Below are 24588 nucleotides of genomic sequence, written 5' to 3'. Positions count from 1 at the left end.
GGTGATCAGCCCCAGGGGAAGGGAGAGGTTGAGAAAGATAATGAACAGGTTAAATTAGAAGGCTCCCCACCAACTGCATGGAATCTGAAAGGCCAATTCTCTGGCAGTGAAGGGGACATTATGGTACATATGGGTTAGAGTTACCCATCATTCATCCAATCATAGTCAAGTCATAAGTGACAATACTGGTACAAGTGGCCAGAGCAGGGTGGGTACACTCTGCTCAATAGCAGAGACTTGAGTAAGCCTTTACAAGTCATCACGACACTCAAAATTAGTATCCTTTGCAAAATGGTCTTCTAGCAGGAACTTGAACAGGGCATATCAGGCCTCAGAGCAGCCCAGTTCTACCTTCCCTTATATGAAAACCTTGGGCCAGGTTTGTTTTGGAACTCAGAATTCAGTATTTCAGAAAGGGAGTGTTGTATATTACATCACAACCTAGATGGTATTTCAGTCAGCACCCCATAATCAAACGTATCAAAATTCACAGTAAATGGGATAAACAGAACAAACAGCTTCCTAAGAGTTCACGTCAGATTTTGCAACCAAATAAGTTTAAAAAAAAAAAACTTTTCATTTTCAGATGGTTTTAAATTCTGAAATGTAGGATAAGGTTTAAGAAGCAGCAGTAACAGTGGTAGTAACAGAACAGCCCCCAAAATAGACATAGAACAGCAACTTCCACTTCCTGACTACCACCTCACATGCCATGTGCCACCTACTTTAACATCTTCTCTCTGAAGGTGAACAGTTATTAGTTCAACCAGCTTCTTTCAGGACCTTCAGCAAATGATTCTCTTTCCGGCAGTCTCCCTATGCTGAGTCAGAGTTTGGGCACCTTTTCATGGTGCCATTTCATTCAGATCCTATAAAGTGATGTGCTGGGAGGTTCGGGGGAGTTCCCCAGAGTGGACCACACAGGCCCCAGGGAGAGTCCAGGATTGTTCCAGGCAGGGCATGCAAAAAAATATATAGGAACCTTCATTGAGACTGATCCAATGTGTGATTTTAATTTCTGTTTTTGTGTATGTTTAATAATATATGCAATATCAGTACCACAGGACATGTATATAATTTATAAGTAAATATGCAAACTTATATTGGGTGTGCCTGCTCAAGAAGTATCTGCTGATACAGGGCATATGATCAAAAGAGCATGGAGAGAAGAGTTCCAGAGCACCTGAACAATTAAATCCTTTAATCTGTTGAAAAAACAAACCCTACAATATTTAGAAAAGAATTTGTTTTTCCCCTTTAGGCAATGACCGTTTTCAGAACTGTGTCTCTTCTTGCAGAAAGAAAAATCAGGTAACGAACATAATACAAACCGGACAAGCTTAAATAGGCAAGATGCTTGTTTAAAAAAAAAATGCAAGTGTGATTTACATATGGTGTTAGGTACATACCGCTGTCACCTCTGCTAACAGGTGTTTCTCTTGGGGAAATTCATTAAGCATTAATTTCTATAAATGATCTCATTTGTCTCAAGCTGCCTCTAACGTTTATAAACTACACGATGTCCTGCCTCCGTCTGCTTCCTGCAGCCCATCCGTCTAGTTTGCATTTTCACAAGTAGACACAGACGCCTTACTCTAGACCCAGGTGATAGGGCAGAGGTAAGAAAAAAAGATTTGCATCTCCTCTTTGCATCTCCTCTGTGAGAGGAGTCACTCATAATGGGAGCAAAAATGCAATCTCAACATTAAAATAATCAACTTACCATAACATGGGATAAGAGAAATCTGGTTAATGGATCCCTTGATTTAGCTGTGGCGTCATGAAAACACACAGGGATTAGAAACCCTCATGAGAGCTGAGCACAATGAAACGTCAGTATGCAAAAATGACCATAAGTATTCCTTAAATGGTGACGTTTCCAAAAACAAAGCGATTTTGTTTTGAAATGCCCCCAGGTCGCTGCTGTGAATATACACCATTGTGGCAGATAGAAAAATGCATAGGAGATAAGCTTAAATTTAAATTTGGTCTCATATACTACAAACCCTGAAAGTTTCTCTTGTATGGACTCCTAGGATCAGCTTTCCAAGCCTGACTTCACCTCTTATATTCATCAATTCAGCGGCCAACTCAGACAGGCGACCCGCTCTCTTGAAGCTGTGTTCCAGTGAGGATATATAAGCATGGATAGGCAGATGGAGCCACTTCCCAGAGGAAGTAGTAATATAGTGAGCAGACACCAAAGTGACATGAAGCAAAAACAGAGGCTGCTCAGGGAAGAGGATTCCAGACAGAGCAAAGAGTCCATGCAAAGCCCCCCAACCAGAAGGATGGTCCCTGGATCCTAGGAGTAGCAAAGGGGTCAATACATCCAGACCTGCATGGTCTAGTGGGCAGTAGGAAGAGATGACCAGGGCTCAGCAGAGACTTTAGATTTTATTTTAAGTAAGCAAAGCCATGGCAGCAGAGAAGGATGGGGAGTTAAACATTGGTCAGAGGATAGATCTGATTTGTTCTATATTTTTAAAGGATCACAATGGCTAGTGGGCAACTAGCCCTGTACAGAGCAAGAGTCGGAGGAGTGAGACCAGCTATAAGGAAAGGATCAAAGGTTCTTTCATTTGCTGTTTGCTTTTTCCTTTTTAGCTTTCTGGTTATTCATATTTCAAAAAAAAAGTGGATACACAGTACTGCTGGAAATGCCAAGCCCTACAGCACCTCTGACAGTACCACCATCTACTACATTCACTCAGGAAAGAAGAACATGGGAAGGTTACACTGCTTTTCAAAAAGGTCCTTTACTTTGCTGAGAATCATACTCAGAGAGAGGACACCCATCCCTGAGACAGTTTGCCTTCCTGATACTTACCAGTGACTTTAGAACAGCCCCCCAATATAAACGCCATGCCAAATTTTGCAGGTATTTGTGGGATGTTCATTTCTGTCTGAGCAGAGGAACAGCATGTGTACAGGAACAGCGTGAGCTAGTGTAATAGCATAATATTCAACAAAAGCGATTATTCATTCAATAGACGCAGGGGTAGGGGTGGTATGTGTTGCTTTATTACTAGTGTATGTCAAGAAATGTTCTAGACCCTGGAATGTGCTGAGGAAAAGACAAGAGTCTTCTTGGGACATTTGAGAAAATTAAAGTCACCCTGCTAAAAGCACCATGAAGTACTAGCAGAGCGATTACTAAGTCCATCTGCAATGTCAACAGAAAACATTCCCCACAAGATCATGTCACAGCTGCCAAACTACAACTTTTGAGTGGTTATTTCTTTCATGCTCCAAGTCTACTCTATTTTTCCTGCCTCCAGAGCAAAGATTACTGGGACACCCCCAATTGTTAAGCCACACTGGCTTCAAGACAGAGCCCAGTGCAGAGGTATTCCCAGTTTCCCCAGATTTGTCCTTAAAACTGTCCAACATAAGCCCAAAACCTTCCTCTACTCCTTCCCACCAAACACCCCAGATTCCTCACGGGGAACACGCTCCCTTCTTGGAAGTCCTTATATAAGTGGGATTTATCACCATTCAGGCAACATAGCTACAAATAAAATAAATACTTCTTAAAATGTGGATTACATTGGATGGTAAGAAGTGCTATGAATAAAATATAAGTGCTAAAAAATGAACAATCAATTTTCTAGCCCATTATATCCAAATGGTGGCTAATACAAAGATCTCAGTTATACAGAAAACAACTCTCTCCCCAATAAAAACAGTGAATCTAAGGAAATCTAAACCTATTTCTCTTCTAGGTCTCCAAGGTACCTTGCTGACAAACTTGAAATTTAGCCGTCTTTCCTAAAGATATATTTGAAATCATTTCTGTCAACAGTCTTGGCTAGACTGATCATCTCACCAAGAAAATTAGTGTGTAGCTCTTAGATCAAAATGGTAGGAATTGTGTTTTAAAGTATTAATCAATGTTATCTACAGAATGCTGTCTTTTGAAAAAGGAAGAACATGTCTGATCTCCCAACAGGAGACTTTTAAAAGTTGAATTTCCATAAAGCTCAGCTTTGCTAAGCCTGGCATCATAGTCATTGATCTTTCCCAAGTGTAATACATCTTTTATAAAAATATCGGTATAAACTCATCTGAACATTTCAACCTCTAGAGAAATAATACACCTTTAAATTACAAGCAATACAACAGTGTGAAAATTCTCTGGTAAGGTATTCGTTTCTAAACAAAGAGTCACCAGTCATTTAAGTCTGTGGCCAGTGACAAATTAATGTTTATTCTCATAAAGACAAGTATGACAGCTTAAATTCATTCATTCATTTAACAAAATGTCTATAATAGGATTTACAGAATATAAAGTCTGTGTTTTCTTAACATCTGTATAGCTGAGCTGTATTGATCTTAATTTCATGCACATATGAAATAATTATTTCAAGGAAACACAAGGGCCACATTTGTCAAATTTCTAAATCAAGTGGGTTATTAGTTTAGGGGCGATAACGTGTAATCCTTCATTGTGTGGTGGATACAGGCAAGCACCGTACTCAACACATCTTGTCTGTGAGTTTCCTGAAGCCTCACAACCATAACAAAAGTGGGCAAATTTAATCACGTGGATTAAACAGGTGAAGAAATCAAGGATTATAAGTATTAAGCAATGTGTCAGCTAACATGTGATGGTGCCAGGATTTCAACCAGTTTCCCCCTCACCATAAAATCTGTACTTATGCCTTAGGCCACATTGCCACCCCTCACTGGGGATCACCTAACCACTCTTCTGCATAAACCGGTCATAATTCTAAAATAAGAATTTAAAAAACCCAAAGAGACACTGCGGACAGTATGATCATTACTGGTGCATTACAGCAGGAAGTAGTACAGAAAGTTACAAATTGCAGGCTAAGCAAACACAATGGGACCTGAATATCCTACGAAATAAGTAGCCACAATAAACTCAAACAATTAGGAGTGACGGTAAGAACATCCAAATGCTATGAAGAAAACATTTGCTGTCACCAATCCACCACCAAGGTATGGAAAGCTTCCTATCACATCACTAACAGCTGCCCCATCCTCTTTGGGGGCACATGTGCAACCCCGATGTGTACAGTTTGAAACTGGAGTCACTGGAGGTGAAAGTAAACTCTGTGCTCCAGAGCATAAAGAGCCACGTTCAGAGCAGATGTTGGTTTCAACCCAACACCAGTTTTTTTGTTTTTTTGTTTTTATGCTGTGAGAAAATTTTCTTTTTCCATCTTTGGACTCTACGACTGAGTGAATACTGCAATAGGATTAGATGTGTGACATGAAAAAAACAAGGAACTAGCCTACTACTAGTGTTTTTCATGAGTTAAGAAATAGTTGCACTGCATGGTAATGAAGGTATGACTTTTTTCCCCAAGGCATTAGCTCAAGGAATAAAACACACACCATTCTCCTGAAGCACTCAAGAGTTCAAAAGGAGAGACAGATATCAAAGCAATCCAAATACACGGTAGTATGATCTGTGAGGTCTTAAGAATGAGACGTAAATGGGGCCTGTCAAGGAGATGCATCAACTTATCATGGTAAGGGCCACTGTGTTAAGGGACCTAGAGAATCATAATTAGAATGGAAATGAGGGGTCTAATTCAGAAGCTGATTTATGTAATCTATTGATTATATGTTGGGAATGTAGAGGTGAGGCAAAGGCATATGTCAAAGGTTTCAAAGTGGGCAGTAGGTTATCCAGTGGAACTACCAATAACCACAGGGAAATAAGAGCAAGAGCCATTTATAAGAGGCAAGATGTAGGAAGGTCTGATAAATTGTCAAACTTGAGACAGACAATACCCCATTGGACAGTCAGGTTTAGAGTTTAGAAACAAGGCCTGGAATAGAAATGAAGAACATAGGGAGCCCCCTCCCTCACCTCCCAAACAAGTTTATAAAGTGAAAAGAAAATAGGATTAGGGACAGAACCATAGGGATCACAGACTTTTAATGGCAGCGCCTAGAAAAGAGAACTCTTAATGAAAATGAAGGTGAATTGGTCAGGGACACCTGGGAGAGCCAGGGAAGAAAAGTTGGCAGAATCAAGGAAGCTGAGAGAAGTTTCAAAGAGGGAATGAGCAACCATTTCAAATACTCCGGAGAAGCTGGCTGAGGAAGGCTGAGATGCATCCCTTGTTTTTGGCTATTGGGAAGGCAGTAGAGACCTTGGGGACAAAGAAGCCAGAACGCCACAAGCTGAGGAGGCAGGAAAGCAAGATATGACAAGAGGTACCCTTTCCAGAAGCTTTGCTGTGAAAAGGAGTGACATAGTCTGTAATCTTACGCCAGGAAAGATATAATAAATAATATCATTTGTGAAATAGCTTAAATTTCAACAAATCAAACTCATAAAAAAGACATATTAAAATCAAACTAAGTATAAGTTGTAAATAAATGAGATTCAGATTTTAATCATAGACTCCTCAGAAAAATCTCACGATTGCCTTTTCCCAGCTACGTATAGTTTTCATGCCTTATTTTGATGGCAAGCAACCCAATATCATCAGAAGAGACTCAAAGATTTCACTTACAACCTTAGATTAAAGGTTAAAAGCTTTAGAATTAGAAAAGATTTAAGCAGGTTTATTTTCAGAGACAAGAAAACTGTAAAACAGATGCATGAATGGAAAAATTGTGGTTCCTTTTTCTCCTCTCTGTGGCATTGCACTGCAGTGATCGGCACTTGGCAGAGGCCTAATTAATGTTTGGTAAATGGAACTGAAGGTCAAGTAGCTAATTAGGAGAGAGACATGGCTGGAATCCAGACCTTTTGACTCTCCAGGTAACTTTCTTTCAGTGTTTAATTCAAAAGGCTGTGTCTTGAAACTGCAGTAAACTTTTAAAAAAGAAATTATATTCAACATAATACGCATTAGGGAAATATAAATCAAAATGACAATGAAATACCATGACCTACCAATAAGTATGGCGACTATCAAAAAAAAGAAAGGATCTAGAACTGGAATCTTTGTGCACTCTTAGTGGGAGTGTGAATGGTGCACCCTCTATATAAAACAGGATAAAGGTTTCTCAAAAACTTAAACACAGAATCACCATATGTTGCAGGAATTCCACTTCTGGATATACACCTAAAAGAGGTGAAAGCAGGGACTTGAAGAGATATCTGTGCCCAGGTAAATAGCAGCAAAAGCCAAAAGACAAAAGCAACCCACGTGTCCATCAAAGGATGAATGGAAAAGGCAAATATGACATATACATACCATGGAATATTATTCCACCTTCTAAGGAAGGAAATTCTGACACCCACTACAATACAGATGAGCCTTGAGGACACTGTCCTTTTATAAGGTACCTCTAGTAGTCAAATTCATGGTGACAGAAACTACAATGGTAATTGCCATGGGCTAGGGTTAGCGGGGAAGATGATAAGTAATTGTGAAATGGGTACAGAATTTCAGCTTTGTAAGGTGAAAACAGTTCTGGAGGTGGATGGTAGTTTGGTAGCACAGTGCAAATGCACCTAAATACCACTGAACTGTACATTCAGAAACAGTCAAGATGATAAATTTTCTATTAGTTATATTTTACCACAATTTAAAAATTCATTAAAAATAAGTTACAAAATTTATTTTTAAGTCAAGTTGTTGTGAATATATGGATCTATAAAGTGATACCTTTTAAGAGTGAACCTTTAAGGTGAACTAATAAGACACATGTTCCTATATATAGTAAGGTCAAAATAAAAACCCTCAGGTCACCACGGCATGGATGCCGGAGAGGAAACAAGAACATACATGTGCAGGCGGAAGTAAGATCAGCTGTGGAGGCTCAGGCACGCTAGAGAGAAAGCCCTGGGCTTCCGGGAGCAAAGTGTCCCTCACTGCAGCCAAGGGATTTCCTAATTTTTTTAGAGAAGTTCCTGTTCCAAAGATGTATGTGAAATTTCCATATTTTTATACACTGTCAATAAAACAAAAGGTATCAAAGGGCCACTATATTCAAATCATTTTCCATTGTCAGGCTTCTCATGTCATTATACAAGTATTAATGTGTGGCTTTGCATTTATATATTTGCTAAAATTTGGCTATGAGGACATGCTCTATTGCCTTTCACTCTATAAATACTCAACACCAATTCACATTTAATAACCCAATGGAGACAGCTTATTTCCCAGAACAGATCATTTGCAGTCCTAGAATTGTTGGACTATGCTATTGATTTTTCTATCTTAGTTCCTTCATACCAAATTCTATAAATAAGTATAAAAATCAAAATTGTTATCTTGGGTCACATTTCTCTTAATTTTTTGCCTCTTCTCTGAGTGATTTAATCTTTCAGAGTTCACGTCAATTAATACAAGTGAGATACAAAGACCCTCACTGAACGAATCAAAGGAAAAAATACACAATTCTCAGTCCCCATAGTAAAGTATAAAATCACTTAGATAAATTTGTTTTAAAGATTATTCCACAGTGTTAGTTCTTTGGAGAGCCCAGTGATTTGCCTGAATGTTTTTAGATTTAGGGTCTTTTAAAGCAAACCCACACCAAAATGCATGGTTCATAGGCTTCTATACTAACTCCCAATACATGCTCACCACATGGAATTTAATATTACTCCATGATCACAGGTGAAGAATGGAATGGCTTGCACAGTTTACAAAAGATGACATCGGCTTATTACAAAACATCATATACTACAACCCAGGAAGTTTAGCAGAGAAGATGCTATTTCAGTGATATATTTATAGAGATACACATCATGAACAGAAATATGAACCACTAATCTTTATTAAGGCAGCCATTAAAATTTAACTATCTGATGCTATGTAGCCACCTGGAAAATGATTTTTTATGGTATAATTCTAAATGGAAAACACACAAACTACAAAATCATACCTCAACTATGTTTACAGCTCTGTAAAATGTGATATAAAGATGGACGAGACAAGAAGGAAACATGGAAAAACCTTGAATGGCTAGGTTTTTTTCATGGCAGAGAGTATCTGCCTTTTTTCTAATTTTTAAATTTTTATTCGCTTTTAACATTGACATAATGCTGTGTAGCATATACATACAAAAATAAAAGTAATGTTTTGTGTATGTGATGATTCCTCCCAACAGAAAGGAAGAATTCAATCCAAAATAATCTTGGGTGACTGGATTTCTGATGGCCAGCTCAGATCAACTGATGGCAACTGCCTGAAGAGCTATTATTGCAAAGAATTCTACATCTCAGTGCGAAACAGGACGTCATCAGCATGAATATCTACCCTGGGCTTTGCTTGGAAAAGGGAGTAGTGGCTGTATGCCTGTTAATTGCCATCTGTCCTGGCACTAATATCAGAAACATAGATCCTGTCTAACGACCAAGAGTATTCTATGACTTTTCTTAGAACAATCAACTCAAGAGGCCTTGGCAACCCAAAATATGACTTAGCTAATTAGTTCTCGTCTAACGGCCAAAAGAGAAAAATCCATGTATACAGTTTTAGAACATCATATTCTAGAAATGAATTCTTAAAAATGAATACAGTCACTTCAGTCACATGGCACAGATGTATCAAGGCATCACAACAGACATCTATTTAATCTGATCTCTTATTAGGTTATTATAATTCCTACTTATTTGTAATAAAGTGTTTGCATGTCTATAGTCTCTGCATAAGACAGAAGCTCCCAGAAGAAGAACAAACCGTATAAGCATCTGCCTACACAACAACACAAGTGCTTGAACACCATCCAAGTTTAGGTGTAATATTTTATTTAGTAAATCTCCACTTTCCTATAAAGGTGTAATCCTGTAATTACTATCCCTTTCTACTCTGAAGGAGTCAAACTTTACTGCTCTGTACTTAGAGTAACTCAAGAAATACAGAGAATCAGCTCAAGCCACTATGGAAGAGTCTATACCCCTGGGCCAATTTCCACCGACAGAGGATGGAAGGTTCATGTTTCAGACACTTGCAGCTTCACAAAGCCTCACCAGCTGCTTTTACTCATTTTCCAAAAATACACAAAACAGTCAAATTTCATAAATGATAGAAAAAGTCTAAAAATAACCCATAGTTGCAAAGAGTCACACTGAAAGAAGAGGAAGCTATCACTTCCAGCAGGTGTCATGGCACAAGTGGGCAGAATCTTAACTGTGGGAAACTGACAGGCCAGGGGGTCATTTCCAGAAAGCTAAAAGCATCAAGTGAAATTACGTGTGTTTAAAGCATGAAACGAAAGTTATGCAAGCCTAGGCACAACGCTGGGCTCACTGAGTGGACCCGTGGAACTGGGACGTAAAATCACTTTGCACTTTGCTGGGTGCAGAGTTGAGTCAGCAGGGGTCATGTGCAAGGAGGAAGGCTGAGCAGCCCACAGTGAAAACCTCACCCAGGAAAGGCCATCATTTCCAGGATGTACGAGGTCTAATGGTTAATGCCTGCATGAAGGTAGAACAGTATAAATGCAGCCCCGGAACAAGGAGAGAATGGGTGTGGCCAATATTGGGGGTGAAGGTTTAGGGATTTTATTTTGTTGGTTCAGGCCTATTGGTTATATAATCTGTTCTCACACCTGCTTTTTTCAGATCCTAGACCAAGCATCCTTAATGAGCTTGACCCTGACCCTGATCCTGGCCCTGACCCTCTGATACGAAGCTGCACCTCTGCCTCAGAATCTACATCACATCTGACATTCACCATGGCCTTCAGGATCAAAATTATCTCATCAGTTTGTTTCCTTCAACTTCTCAATCCACCTCCCACCCCACTAACAAGGAGATGACTGTCTTTGCCTAGTTCACATCTGTATCCCCAACACTTAGAGCAATACCTGACACAAAGCAGCTAAGTTTTGATGGGATGAATGAATGAATGAATGAACGAACTCAACAGGGCAATTCTTTCTATGATTATTATGACTGAATTTCTACCAGATTTCTAAGGCTGTATAGAGATCAGCATATTTCATCAACCTAACAAATTTCACAATTAATAAGCTTTTTAATAAATGTTTAATTATGAATTAAATAATGTTGGATAATACATTCATTGCTCTATGACAAGGTGTGTAAGCAGCTTTATGCAGCAGATGCAGAGCATTAAATCAGTAACCATCACCCGTTCCAACACAGCCACATTAGAAGCCTGGGTGTAACCACAGTGAGGACAGAACACATTTTTTTCTGCCTGAAACTCCCACCTGGCTTCCCCCAATCATTTCATCATGGAAAGATCCACTCCTCCCATCCCCTTTACAAAATCACTGTCAACTCATTGACCAGGGAGCCCTTGAACTCCATCACAGAATGAAGCCCACTGATCTCTGAAACTATCAACCAGGAATGGAAAGATCCTGGAATTGGGTGTGACTGATAAGGTCTACAAGCCCACCTGCCTTCCTGTCTTTCCAGCAACAGGTGGATTTCTGTAAGCTGAGACACTTTTCAAACCTGGGGACCTGGAGATGGCTGATGTCCCAGCAGAAAAGAGGGCAACCCAATGGAATATCATTCAGCCTTAAGAAGAACACAAGTCCTACCATTTGCAACAACATGGATGGAGCTAGAGGGTATTATGCTCAGTGAAATAAGCCAGGCGGAGAAAGAAAAGTACCAAATGATTTCACCCATCTGTGGAGTATAAGAACAAAGCAAAAACTGAAGGGACAAAACAGCAGCAGAATCACAGAACCCAAGGATGGACTAAGAGTTACCAAAGGGAAAGGGATTGGGGAGGATGGGAGGGAAGGGAGGGATAAGGGCAGGGAAAAGGGCATTATGATTAGCACACATAATGTAGGCAGGGGCACACGGGGAAGGCAGTATAGCACAGAGAAGACAAGTAGTGACTCTGTAGCATCTTACTACACTGATGGACAGTGACTGTAATGGGGTATGTGGTGGGGACTTGATAATAGGGGGAATCCAGCAACCATAATGTTGCTCATGTAATTATATATTAATGATACCAAAATAAAAATTTACAAAAAAGAAAGGGCAACAGGTTGAAGCCTCAAAGACACCTTCATGAGAAACTGCTTCATGTACATATGACCACCTCCGAACTGATCCAAATGTCTGAAACCACTGGGGAAAACTGCTACAGATGAATTAAAATGAATCACACATACACACACCCCAAGACATTCCTTGCATGTGTGATAAGAAAGATTTTTAAAATATAGATTAATGGATATTTTACTACACTCGTGTGAAGTAGGGTTTATTTGAAGAATATATTTCTAAGTCCGTTAGCAATGCATTAAAGTGACATTTGCCCAGATTATCGAACTTTTTGTCTCAAAATACCTAAAGGAGTTACTGTCAGAATACAGTCAGCACACATTAGTAATTATGTAGAATGCCAGTAGAGCGGCATCTCTCAACTGAAAAGGTAGAGAACTCTGTTATCAATAGTAAAACCATTTATCTTTTAAAAGGTTATATTGATTTTTCCCCACTTCTCTGACACCAGCAATGCCAGTTCCAGCTCGATGAAGTGGACACTATTATATAACATCTTAAACTGGTATTTCCCAAATGAACTTCCCCAATTTTCTATAGTCCTTCATCCCAAATACTTTGCTACTCTTTTATAGAACATAAGCTAAGAAAGGCTTGGAGTAATCAGAAACATCTGAACAAACCACCCCACTGAGCTAAAATACTGCAAGTGACATTTTAAGTATGAAGCAATCATTAGGGTCTATAAGATAGGCAAATATGACACAGTATAGTCTTAAAGCGAACATGAGCCTCCCACCATCTGTGTTCCAAAAACAAGAGCATCAGCCAATGTAGCTGCCCCTTGCATGTGGCATCATGTCCCAAGAACTTTAGGTATATTGCCATTTAATCCTCATAAGCCTCTCATATGTACTATTAGAAGCCCCACTTCACTGATGGGTAAACGGAGGCATGGAAATTTGAGCTCCTTGCCCAGTGTCACACAGCTCACATGCAGCAGAGACAACATGCACGCTAGCAGCCCAACTCCATGTTTTTGTTCTTGATGCCACCCTGCCCCTCAGTCTGTCACCTCATCTCCTGCTTCACAGTCTTTATTGCCAAAATAGCAGCATTGCCATCTTTCAGCCAAGTTCCAGGAGGCCACACAGTATGAATGGAGAACAGTGCTTCTCTCTCCCAACATCCTCTACAAGACTTTGAGGGTCACTTCCTCCCCATTCTTCCAGACTTAAGTCACATTTTCCCTCCCCACTCAGTCTAAACAGATCTTGCCCCCCTTTAAAATCCTCTCTCCCAAGAGGGTATCACTAATAATCCTTTCATGAAATGTGTCTTGACTCTCCAACGTGATAAGCTCTTGGAAACCAGGAACCACATCTGTGTCCTTTATTGCTCCATTTAAACACAAAGTCATAGCTAATCAATTCTTTCTTTGTCTTTCCTTTTCTTTTTTTCTTTTTGGCAATCAAAAATGTAGGCATGTGAACCCAGTGTAGTCACTAAGTGTTACTTACCTTCTAAATCAGTCTTCCAAGGTACTCTTAGCTCCATATGTATTTAGGAAAAATCATCTGGTTCTCCCCAAGGAGTGACTGGGCTTTCATCAAATTATACTCTAATCAAGAAAATGCTAAATCCAGCACAATCAATGTCTGCGTGTCCAATATAATCTTTCTAACCTCAAGACTTAGTTAAAAATGCAAAAGGGAAAAACACCTTAAAAGTGAAAGTAAAAATCTAAAGTTAAAATAAAAAGGAGATAGTGTCTCTTTTCTAAAAAGAAGGGCCTCAAGTTGGGTGAAATGGACTGAATTAGACCATTTGCATTGCTCCCTAGTATGTGCTGCAAGGTATTTTTTTTTTTTTAGAAAACTGGTTATCTAGGAACAGCTCCTATCAATACTCCCTTCCCTGCCCTTCCTCATTCCTATTTGGTTAGCAGGCAGTGCAGAACAAAACATAAGCAGCGCAGAAGTGTCCTTTCCTAAGAAAAAGCCACCATAGCATTGTGGGCACTCACTTCTCCAAACCTTTACAGGTTTACTTATTACCAAGGAGCCAGACATCATCTTTTCCGTGAGTAGTAGAAACTTACAAAGTACCTGCTACACACAAGGTGCTCTACAGGCGTTAGTACTAACATTCACAGCATCCCCAGGTAAGTCTTTTCATGTCCATTTTGTAAATGAGTAACCCAGACTTTGGAGGCACTGAAGTACTACAAATGGCAGAGGCTGATAAAATTTGAACCCAGATTTGTCTGAATCCAGCTCTTCCCAGTAACTAAGCCCTGGTGAGTTACAGGAGCTCTTGGGGGAGCTCCAGAGCTGGAGTCTGGGGTAGAAGTTTCTTAAGTGGCCCCACCCAGGTCTACCTCATCCGAGGTGGCCTCCAGGAAGGCTTCTTGAGTGGACAGAATAACTTGGAAACTTTCTTCCTCTTAATCATTTCAACCACCATGCACTGTAGTGCTAGTTCTTCTGATCTCAAATGGAGATGTTTGGCTGTTAAAATCTGATAATAAATACCAAAGGCTTTTTTAAAAGCTTTAACATGTTAAATAAATTCAAAGCATTTTTAATATGCTCATGTCCAAGGAAGACTTTTTTTAAGTGGCATTTTAAAGGCAACAGAAAAGGGCCTGTTATCTCACCATCCAATTAACCCTGGAAATATTTTTCAAGGTATGCCTCTAGGAAATTATGATTGTACAGGGGAGCAGGTGATGTAAACCGACTCAGCCCAGACTATCTCCACAAAGGAACCACTAGTAAGTTGCTAGTGCTCGTTTCCACAAATATATATACATGTGTTTCATATACCAGCCCATAATATAAGTATGTGTGTATGTAAGTGGTTCTGCTCTATACTCTTTCACACCATGCTTTATTACATAATGTTAAAAGCAACAATGAAACCACAGCTTTGTAAGTACTAAGTCATCTAGTCCTGACTCGCAGCCATTGCATAAAACAATATTTCATAGGCAGGGGCTTGTTTTCAGACTGGCTGTGTTCAGGATGTCACCAAGTCCTACCAATGAAATGCCCAAATCACACCAAGAAGATATCCAGAATCGGTCAACAAAATTTACATTAAGAGAAAATAGCTTCACCAGAAAAATCCATTTATCATTTCATTGCAGAGTGTAAAATACTTGTTTCTTATTGGAATGAATATAGATGACACAGATGAATGTTCTACTCAAGAGCATGGGAGGCTGTGGATGGGTCATGAGATTGCAGGGGGCTCGACAGCCTTAGTTCTACCCACCTACACCCATTGCTACTAGTCAGCTTCAGCATCTGCTGTCACATCCTGAGAGGCCACAGACTCCACGTCCAGATTTAAGGAGGATCCTAAGAGGCCTATCAGAAGTCCTTGTGGGGATAAATAGACCATTCAGCAGAAGGAACTCCAGCTTTTCCAGACCACCTCAGCCAGAATATAAGCCTTATTTGTACACTGTGGGCCCTGAAAAAAATCTCATTTGATAAATCAGTCCAATGGTTACACATGAATGAATGAATAAATGAATAAACAAGTAACAAAAATGCATCTAGAGGCAATCAAGAATTCTATCTCAGTTTTGAAATGTCAACATCTGTATATATTTAAAAGCTTACATCAATTTAGAAACAAAAACACAGTGAAGTTGTTCTCATATGATTGTTCCCACATGGGATTAACCATGGTATTTAGACTTACAGAACTAATTGCTTTACTCCACGAATCTATTATAAAAATTATTTCTTTGAGGCATCATTTGAGTAAGATAAAGGAGAAAGACCTTTCCAGAATACGTAGCTTCATGTACTCACAACCATCTGGCAGGAAACTGCTCTAAAGTGATGTATACATCCACATCCTGCCAAATCCATCTCCAGAAAAAGGGTTAGCAGCATCCCAGGACTTCGTCGACTGGCTTTTAAAGCACCTTCTTGAGACAGGGTTTCAGCTTGGCAATCAGCCTAGGAATGCACAGAGGAGCGGCTTCCACATCCAGGATGCATAGCAATGCCTGGAGTCTTACTTGGAATGGGTCTTGGAGATTCTCTAGTCTTGTATTTAAACAACTTTGCTGGAAAGCATGAATGTAGATAAAATGGAATGAACATTGACAACGAGAGTAAACTAAAATAGAGTCAGGGACCACTAAAGAAATAAGGCCATCTATGTCCCCTTTTGTGAAACTGCTCTCCAAAGAATGGGCCAAACTTTGTATTCCATCAAAAAAAATGTGACTTTTTGCCTAGTAAATAGCTTTAGCAATCAATTATGTATAGCTAAATGGAGGTTACAATAGTTTTAGCCAATCATAATTCTTTCAAAACCATTTATGTAAGCCCCCTCTGAGTTCCCCTTTTTGCCTTTAAAAACCCTAATGCCTTTTCCCCTCTTCAGAGCATATGTTTGGGTTTCTTCCTGAATTTATGTTCCCAGAATGTGATCCCTAAACCCTAAATAAATTCAACTAAGTGTTTCACAGCTCTGCCTTTTTTTAGTTGACAAAGTAAAGCAGAGTGGAATGGTTAAAATAGCACTGGCTTAGGATGGAACAGTAGGGAAAAAAGTAAAATTCCATCGCACTGTGTGATCTTGTTCCAGTTACTTGGCTTATCCTCATCTCAGTGTTCTTGTCTATAAAATGGGGATGACTCCTATCTAGTAGAATTCCAGAGAATAAATAATCTTGCCACCTAGCAGAAGCTCAGCAATGTCAGGCAGCTGTCACACTAAATGAAACAAGTAACAGCTGAATCTCTATGTCCTATAAACCAGGAAGAGCAAAGAACTACCATGAAAAGAAAAAAAAATTACCAAAGAAAACTTACACATTGTCTATGAAGACAAACAATAAAAAAATCAGTGATTTAGGATCTTGAGCTCATGGTGATAAAGGTAGAAACTGTCATAAGACTGGAAAGGAAGTTCATTAAGCAACTAAATACTAATTTGTTATTAATGACCAGGGCCCCTCCTGCATGTTCAAACTTTATTTTTTATCCCGTAAATAGTTCATGATGTTTAGAAGCAATTCATCAGGTACCTTCTCAGTTCTGCCATGTCTTCTGGTTCAAATATTAACAGAGGAAACCTGAGAACCTTCTTTCTCATTCCATGATGCTAAAGTGAAATGTTTCTATGTCAGCTCACATGAGATTTAAGAGAATAAAAGAAATGTCAGAGAAATTCTACCTGATCAGACAGGCCTAAAATACTAAAGGCGGCTTCCACCCTGGATTCATACAAAATTCAAAACGCTAGACTATGTAGAAGAAAGTGCATGACAAATACACTGAAAAGAAAATAAGAAAAGGGAAAGGGCTTTGTGGAGGTAAAGGCTTAGAGAGGATGGGAAGAGTAAATTACAGGGCTTGTTGCAGCAAAAGGCAAGAAACATCCAAGCGGAGCATATATCACTGTAGGACAAAGGGGGACAGGCACATTTTACCGGACAGACTGTCCCCACCTGACCAGGGGAAACCTGCAGCATCCCTGGGCCCCAGCTTATTCACGAGGAGGCACCAGGAGGTAGTACAGCCGATTCCAAAGGTCATTTCCAGATGATAAACTTAGGATGCTAAGCTCCTTATATACAAAGACACACATATATTTTACATGAGGCAAGACTATTACAGCAATAATGTTGGTTATTGTGGTTCAAGTAACCTAATGTTCTTTTCTGATTATGCCACCTAAATTCTCAGATATTCCCCACCATCTTTCATAATGCTCAAAATAGACCCCTCCCCACTACCATTAAAAAAAAAAGGTATTACACAATCATTATTTTTACCTGTTTCTGGTTTTTTTTCCCCATTTTTTAAGCTTTGTCACCTCAGTGGCATGTTGGATCTGAACATGATCCCCGTCACACAGACCAATTTAATACTTTCTTTTTTAGTTTTCCTAATCAGTTCACAGATCTCTCATGAATATTTCCCTTTGCTGGCTGACTTTTAATGGACAAAGTTGAAATAGGCTATCTTAAACTTTCAGTTCCTCAAAAGCAGATCTCCATTTATTAATTTCTCAAAACCACCTCTCTGTTCTTTCCAAGTCATTCTCCATGCTGATGCCCTGCCCAGAAGCCTCTGGGCTCACTGCTGGCTCAGTCCTGCTGATACTTCCTGCTAAGTATCAGCGGACCTGCCTCTGAAGTACCCCTCCCACAGCAGCCTGCAGCTTAGCCTTAGCACACGTTATTGTAATCACTTGTTAAGTTATCTGACTTCCTCTCTAGGCTGTAACCTCTAAGGGGACAAGGAATCATCTGTTTTATCTTAAAACTCTAGCGATAGCATGCATAAGACATGCTCAATTAATAGCTTTTGGATAAAAGAGCAAATGTTTATTTAGTTCAACTACTTTCTAACACACGTTTTAAACAAGCCTTCTGCTCGACTCTGAGTGCCTAAGGAAACCTACATAATCTATACAAAAATTAATCATATAATATGTATATCGGCACCAGCTACCAAAGCGTGATGGCAGACCTGTGTGATCTACAAAATGATACAATTAATTTACAATCAACATGACAAATATAAGTGGGTGATTTTGATAATAGAAAATAACAAATTAAGGAGCCAGCTGGTAAGCATTTCTCTTCGTGATAATTATACAGGCTCAAATTCTGAAAACCAGCTTTCAGCAAGCCCCCCGTCACTCTCCTGCTCCCACCTGCTCTTGTTTGCTTTTCCACGTTGACACCCTCCTCTCATGGGCCAGAGCTCAGCTATCAAACATTTTAATGGCCAAAGTGAGCGAAGACTTCATTCTCTAAAGAATGAACTTTATGTCTTTAGAGAAGACTCTAAAGAATGGACAGAAATAAACTCCTTTCCCCTTTCACATCCAAGGATTGGAATTTGATCCTAACCTGCCTAGCCAGGAGAAAAGTCCACATTTCCTTTGTGACCTGCCTCTCAGCCATTCCCTCTGGGAGAAAGTATGATTCAAGGGTTAATATTATTCACTCCCTTGGATTATTCTATTGTTATATCAGCTGCATTATGCAATCAGTAGGTGAGTAGTCAATTATTCGATGACCACCTGAAGACCAAGTCTTTCAAATCTCTGTATTCAAGGCCTCTTTCCAGGACTGCAGACCCTTATCCTATCCAACTGTCCACTCAAAACATCTACCTTGAAATCATCCAGACATTTCAAGCTCACAATCCACAAAACTTATTGCTCTCTGAAAACTGTCTTCTCGCCTAGCCCTAACTTGTGTTAGTGGCATCATCCCAGGGGCTCAAGGCACAAGCCTCTGCCTGACACCCCCAGTCTCATCACCCACATCTACCTGGTCACCACTGGAATCTCCTAGATATCAATCCCTCTCTCCAACCCTTCCACCCTCTGCTTCCCTACTGCCCTAAGCCAACCCTGTAGCCTCACTCTTGCACCAGGATAACCTCTTAAACTCCCCTTGCTGACTCACTACCAGAATCAGGGCACCCACCTCCATTCAGTCCTAACACCGCAAAGCAAGCTTCTCCTCCATGTCTGTAGGGATCATGTCTGTCTGGCAATCACTAGTTCCTTCTGGTGTCTAACATAAACACTTAGCACAACTAGGCAGGCAGCAAATGACCATGTAACTGAATGAACGCACAGATGAGACAGCTAGTATTCTTAGGATTAATTTCTACCACCTTCCATAAACTCAAACTAATATTTATCTAATAACCACTTGCTTCTGGAGAAGTGAAGACACAGTAACCTGAGGTTTACGCACAAAGGCAGACCATCATCCTACACATTCACACACGTACTCGTATCAATAGCTATGCATTCTTTTCATTATGCCTGACATAATGGAGCTATTCTGTAATAAAATGTACAGGACCACGGTGAACAATTATTTTCGGAAATTAAAAAAAAAAAAACTGTGAAAATGCAAAGAAAAGCCCTTCCAGATACCTTCCAGGACACGATGGACAGACACATATCACCTTCAAGTCCTCTGTGCCCTGGGGAGGTTGGTTTGAAGCGAGGCCCCCATGCTAATGTACAGAATAAACCCCAGTCCAAAACAAGGCCACAAACACCTACCAGGGAAATTCCTATGAGTCCATAATCACGCTGGGGAGAGGGACATTTCCATGTTATGCAATCATAAATGCATCCTGTCCATTTGCTTATGAAACCTTAGAAATTTGCACTCAGAGTGAATGACAATTCTTCCTTTATAATTTGGCAATTTGTCCTTAAAGGAACACTTCTTAACCCCAAAGGATCAGCAAATGACTATGGTTGTTAAATAGGGCCATTCCAAGCAATCACAGGCCTGCCTTCCAGACCTGTCCCGCAATGCCAATACACCGTAATGACTTCGATAAAAACTCTCCCAGGTGGGATGAGAGAGAAGGCCCTGGAACCAGATTGTGCTTGAATCCTGGCTGAACTGCTCTCCAGTTGTGTGACCTGAGACAATACACTCATCACTGTACCTCAGTTTCTCACATTTAAATAGAAGTGATAACAGCCCTGCCTCGTGGCATTGCATCGATGATTCAAATAGTTAATATTTCTTAGCACAATACCTAGTACACTCTGAGTGCTCAATACATGTCAGTAATAATGATAGAAATTACATTACCATAATAGTATATTAGCATTAATATTAATCTTGCTTCCCTCCTGCCAGCTCCACAAGGGATTGTATGCCCTACCAGGTCTCTTAAACAGTAAGAGCAGTGATTCTCAAACGTTAGCATGCTCCACGATCATCAGAAAGGCTTCTTAAAATACGGAACACTGTGCTCCGGACAATGCTTTTGATTCAAGGAGCCTGGGATGGTGCCTGAGAATGAGCATTTCTAACAAGTTACTCCCAGGTGTATAGGTTCTGCTGTTCTGGAAAGACCTGTCGAGAAACACTGACTAAGGGGCCTCACTGCATCAGAGGAGCAGGGGTCCAAACCTCCCGGGCTGCACACACCCAGAATGCCCTTTTTGATTCCTTCATGTCAGTAACTCCACCAACAATTCGGCTCAAGCAACAGGAGCCCCCCGGGGCCTTATGTCGGCACCTACAGCACTGTATTATTATCAAGGAAATCAGTTCCACGAAACTACGAGCTCTCTGGCCATCAGGACCTTGGCCAACTAAGAGCTCTCTGGCCATTCAGTGCCTGTGACACAGAAAACCCTCCATAACTCGTGACTGATATGAAAAAAGGTACAGGGCCCTATGACTGCTTCAAGCTGATGGGAGATGCTGCGTGTTCTCAGAAAGAGGGTTGCAATCAGGAAGCATTTTTATGTAAGCCTTTCTGGTAAATGGCCCCAAAATATCTCAGCAGAAAGAGACCAAAATGTCCAGCAAATGATTGTAACCTCTTTTTCCATTCTAAGTAAGTACTCATTTTCCTAACTAATTTTGTGCTATTTTTTCTTAAAGAGAATCTCCAAACTGTTTACCCTTTCAGGTCTTACTCTTCGGGCATACTCTGCTCCTTGACGCTTTGGCTTTTCTGGAAATTTCTGATTCATCACCCACCCTGCCCCTTCATTAGTGCATTTTAACCAAGCCAAGCACACTTTTATAAAAACACCTTCTAGGCAGGATTTCAAATGCTATTAAAAAGGAGTCCTGTCAATTTCACTGTCATACAAAGATAGAGAAAAAAAAAACAGTACCAAGTATGATCCACAGAATATCCTACCTCATCCTCCCAATACAGGCAAAAAGCCTTTCTTTAACATAAAACACTTTCTTCAATACCTTAAAGTTATTTTAACATGAAATCCCTCCATATTTTTGGTAATAAAGAATATTTTTAAGAAAGTAAGTGCTCTCATTGTCAGAAGATATTATTTAAAATTCTAAGTCCTATTTTCATTCTCATCCTATATAGTAATTTAAACTTGAAAATCACTTTTGTGGGGTACATGGACTTCAAGGAATTGTCCGTTGAATTTTTATGGATCATTCACTCTAAGACTAAATCAGGAATTTTAGGATTCCTTCCCAAATAATTTTGTGTTGCAGTACTCTAGACTTTCAGAGATAGATTTAAGAGCAAACAGACACACCTTTTAAAATAAATATTAGATATATCCATGTATGATTATAGATGTATGCACACACACAAAGTCCTTTTTAGGTGTCTACAGTGGCCTCTGGAAAGTATGAAAGGTAATGGAAAGAAATCAAGCTGAAATATGTTAAAGCACATGAATAATAAGAAAATTAGCTGTTACTTTAGTGTGTAATACACAAAGAATACATCTATTAAGTTTTACTAACTTGCCCCACTTAGAATAACTCCTTAAAATATACTGTCAGATACATAATAAATTTTATATTTTAAAACCAGCAGATGCTCCCCTCGTCCCAGATTGCTCATAGTTTAACCACACAAGTACAATAAAAACAGTGCTTAGTTTACTCTTGATTTAACTCCTAGGATGTGGATGAACATTGTTGTATGAACATAAATTTGATTTCTTATTTCTACGCAATCTGCCCGATTTACACTATCTGTCTCACAGCACCATGGAATAGTGGAAGAGCATGGTTCTTTATTCATTCTCAGGCCCACTGGTTAGTGACCCAGAGATCTACTTTCTATATTTTATGCAACAACATGAAGCGCCCAGCATGGTGCTTGCCACAGAGCTGATTCTTAAAAACTTTGCCATAAGGATGGTTTTGATAATCCTTGTCACTTTGGTTGACAGACAGGGCTAATGACAGATATTCTTCACAGATTTCCATTCTCCCTGCATTCAAATGTTTATTACCAGAGACTAAAGAGGTGCCAGGAGACACTGGCCCAAAGTGCAGTTGAACCTGCACTGAGGCACGAGTGCCCTAAAACTCCCCTTTATGTCAACACCTGTGCTACCAAACAGCACACCATCCTGACCCTCCCAAGGGCTCCCCCTCACCAGATGTACAACAAATACCTGTTGAGTTGAAATGCTACTGACCCAAGTGAAAAATGGATGCTAATGGAAAGCATAAGCCACAGACCTGCTTGCCATCCAGTGTGTTGGTGAAGCAGGTTTTCTAAAGTCCCAAGGTTCATCTGGAAACTATGTGTGACCCCTGCCGAGGTAACTTGGAGAGCGAATTGCTAGACGTACCTGGACGCAACTGTATCCTTCAGAGGTGCAACCAAGTTCCTTCAGATGCTCTAACACAGTCTAGGGACATCCACCCATTTTTTTAAAGCCCTCTGCGCACCATTTGCTAAACAAATGGACAGTGTGCTGGGGAACTAGCTGTGGAAGCAATCGCCTCAAGTTAACCACCACCATTACCCTATATATATACACACACACGCGCACACACACCATGACCATATATATTCACACACACACACACACATATATATTAATGTGACAACACATTAACCTATACACTTGCCCTAAGGCTTTCTGCTCTCATGGGGCTGAGCAGATGTCTGCGCGAGGAACCCAAGTGGAATCCATCTCCAGGTCTCCACAGAGAGAGCGCTTCAAAGCCTACACAAGTGAGGTTCGGACCTCTGCAGGGAAGCCCCGGCCCTGACGGAGGCTGCCTAACTCCGCTGCGCCCCGAGAAAGCCAAGTGTGTGTTCTTTGAAAGGCGGAGAAATCCCGGGGCAGGCCCTGCTCAGCGTGCTTTCCGCGCGCCGCGCCGCAGAGGGCCGCCTCGCACCTCCAGCACGCCTCTTTCCCCCCAGAACCCGCAGCTCCGGGGTAGCACCCCCGCTGAACTCCCAGCCTGGACGCTCAGGGTCCCCGACGGCTCCCTTGGTTGAGGGCAGACGCCCACCCCGGCAGAAAGCAGAGGGACCCCGGTGCCCCGCCCGCGCGCGCCGCCAACTAAGCCCACCACCGCCCTCACCTGTTCGAGGCCGCGTCCGGGGGGCTGCAGAGCGGCCAGCGCGCCCCCCACCTGCGCGGGACCTGCCGCCGCGGCTCGCAGGCGCAGGGAGCAGCCCGGACTCGGCGGGGCGGGGCCTCCCCCACTTCCTCGGGCCCCCAAGCCCCGCCCCCAAGGGGCGGAGGCCACGGCGCGTCACCTTCCCGACCCGAGAGCGGGCGCGGCCGCCGGGAGCTGTCGCAAGAAGGTACTGTAGCTGGGTTCTGGGCTCCGACTGGGCGAAGAGGAAGAGGTTACTTGTGGTTTATTCGTCTGCGTTAGCTCACAAGAAAAAGATGTGTCCAGAAAGCCTGGAAGGGGTTAGGGGAGTTTTTACTCACGTTTCAGTTCCAATTAAAGAAAGAGGACGCGTGCGACTTGCAAACTTAATTGCAAACACCTTGTCTTCAGTGAGACCCAGAGGAGCGCCCCTTTCAATGGGAAGGAGGCCACCTCTGCGTTTTCCACTCTAACCCGAGCGACACCTCCAGCCCGTGCGGGTGTGCGCACCTGGGGGTGGGCGTCGGCCGCCCGGACGCACAGCGCTCTGCTTGCTGAGCCTTAGTCCGCGTCTATAAAAGCCAGGCTGCAATACGTTCCCAGCGAGCTGCCCGAGTACCCGGCGACTCTTACAGGTCCCTAGGTGCGATGACTGGCACGCAGGCGTTCAGCAAATATTTGCCTCTTGTTCCTTCCCTTGCTTTCACTGTCTCCCTACCCCCTCTTCTCTTCCCGCCATAATCTTTCCGCACTTTATTTGCGCTTTATCTCTGCCTGGTCAGTTTCTTTGCCCATCTATTGATGAGCGGGTTTACTGGGCACCCGTCTG

At 41.2% G+C, this 24588-nt stretch overlaps 1 protein-coding gene across 6 annotated transcripts in view; it reads right to left on the bottom strand.

Annotated features, from left to right (window-relative positions):
• Positions 1-23864, bottom strand: part of MCTP2 (multiple C2 and transmembrane domain containing 2) — a 198250-nt gene extending 174386 nt beyond the window's left edge. For all 6 annotated transcript variants that reach the window (XR_005056531.2, XM_017648516.3, XM_073227182.1 and 3 more), the window contains exon 1: positions 23742-23864. The gene's annotated coding sequence lies outside the window, so the exon portion shown is untranslated. The remainder of the gene's footprint in view (positions 1-23741) is intronic.
• Between the last annotated feature and the right edge of the window lie 724 nt (positions 23865-24588).

This window comes from Manis javanica, chromosome 18, assembly GCF_040802235.1.
Source record: "Manis javanica isolate MJ-LG chromosome 18, MJ_LKY, whole genome shotgun sequence".
In the NCBI taxonomy this organism is placed as follows: Eukaryota; Metazoa; Chordata; class Mammalia; order Pholidota; family Manidae; genus Manis; species Manis javanica.
The sequence above is the reverse complement of the archived record's forward strand: the minus strand, read 5'-3'. Positions and strand labels throughout refer to the sequence as shown.